Source organism: Ornithorhynchus anatinus, chromosome 8 (assembly GCF_004115215.2).
Source record: "Ornithorhynchus anatinus isolate Pmale09 chromosome 8, mOrnAna1.pri.v4, whole genome shotgun sequence".
NCBI lineage: Eukaryota > Metazoa > Chordata > Mammalia > Monotremata > Ornithorhynchidae > Ornithorhynchus > Ornithorhynchus anatinus.
The window spans coordinates 20,715,246-20,717,067 of record NC_041735.1 but is presented as its reverse complement, the minus strand read 5'-3'; positions in this window follow the sequence as shown (position 1 = coordinate 20,717,067).

Sequence of the window (1,822 nt, the reverse complement as noted above, 5' to 3'; positions counted from 1 at the left end):
GCAGAATCTGGAGCTTTCTCTTTGCTCCTCATCCACTGGTTCCTTCATAGTAAGAGGAAGGCAATTTCATGGGAAGAAAGAGATTTCCAAGAGAAGCGGAAAGGGCTATTATTCCCACCCTAGTAGGGAAAACTATTTAGAGTCCTGTCTCTCGAACACTTGGCTCCGAGGCCCTCCCTCTCAGGAGGCGCCAGCCCTCGTCTGGCCATTTCCAACTAATGAAGTTCAGGGAGCAGTTTCTCTTTGGTCATGGCTGGTGTTTCCAGGCCTCCTAGAGGGAAGGGGAGATTGGACAGAAAGGGCAACCCCCAATCTGGCTCATATTCTGAGCTTTCAACACGATGGTCGATTCGAAAGGGAGCCCCCCGCCTCATCCCCACCAACAAACACTGTGACCACCACATATCTCCTAGAGCCATGTTTCCTCACCCAGGCCTTCCCTCTCTGCTTAGAGTTCTTAGGGAGCCGCTGAGGTGAACTGCACTTGGGATCTGGGGAGCAGACAGGGCTTTGGGGGTTGGCACTGATAGCCCCTCATTTGGTTCTTCAGGTTCTGTTGCAAAGGTAATCCTTTCCCCTCAACAGCCCAGACTCCAGAGGCCCCAACAGACAGTGCAGCTGTATCGAGGACACGGCTGCCAGGAAATTGGGAAGGTTGTCAGGGTGGCTAGGTTTTTTTTAAAAGGGGGCTTTCTACTCACATTTTCCTGTTCCTGCAAAATCTTTAGAGCCTAATGTCCCTGCCGGAAGGAATGTGGCCTAAAGGGAAACAGCACAGCTTCCAGAACTGTAAACTCTCAAGACCGCTGAGACCATTTTACACTATTACTATCGTTTCAACATACTAATATTTTAAAATATTGAATTTCAGCAGCCCCTAACATCTCAAGAGCTCAGAGCCCTAACTCCAAACCTAGGATGAGGTGGGCCCCTCCCAGTTCAGAAAGAGAAATTCAAGCCCAGAGAGGGACAGTGACCCACCTGTGGTCCCACAGCAGTCAGGAATGGGGCTGGAGGAACTAAGTCTCCTGTGACTCAGGCTACTAGTAAGTAGCTTTAACTACCGACCAAGCAACCCCACCCCACTGCCCCCACTCCTGAGTTGGCAATTTAGCTGCTGATACACTCCAGCAGCCAAACAATTTGAGCCTGGAGGGAGAACCATATCCCATTGTAGAGCAGAGAGAACCATAAACCTTCAAATTAGCTCCCACTGCAAAACATTTCCAGAATGAATTCTCATTGAACACTCCAAACGCAAATGCTCTATAAAACTTGGTAAGTGGAAAATCAGTTAATGAGTAACAGGCATGAGAGATTAAAATAAGAGTTCAAGAAATAACAACAACAATAATGGTATTTGTTAAGCGCTATGTGCCAAGCACCGCTCTAACCGCTGTAGTAGATGCAAGGTAATCAGATTGTCCCTCATGGGGCTCACAGTCTCCCATTTTACAGATGAGGTAACTGAGGCACAGAGAAGTTAAATGACTTGCCCAAAGTCACACAGCTGATAAGTGGCGGAGCCAGGATTAGAACCCACGACCTCTGACTCCCAAGACCGTGCTCTTTCCACTAAGCCACGCTGCTTAACTGGCAGAGACAGGAATAGAAGAGTGGAAAAGGAGGGGAGGAAGGAAATTATGCAGTCACATGTTCATAGTTTTCGGTATTATTTTTTCTGATTTAATCACATTTGGACCAGTCAGTTCATCACTTAGTTTCTGTGGGTCCCTGTAGCTTCGGGCTTACTGATTCCTCTGATTTTCACTGAGATGAAGTGCTGCAGTTCCAAAAAAACCCCAATAAACAAACAAAAAAA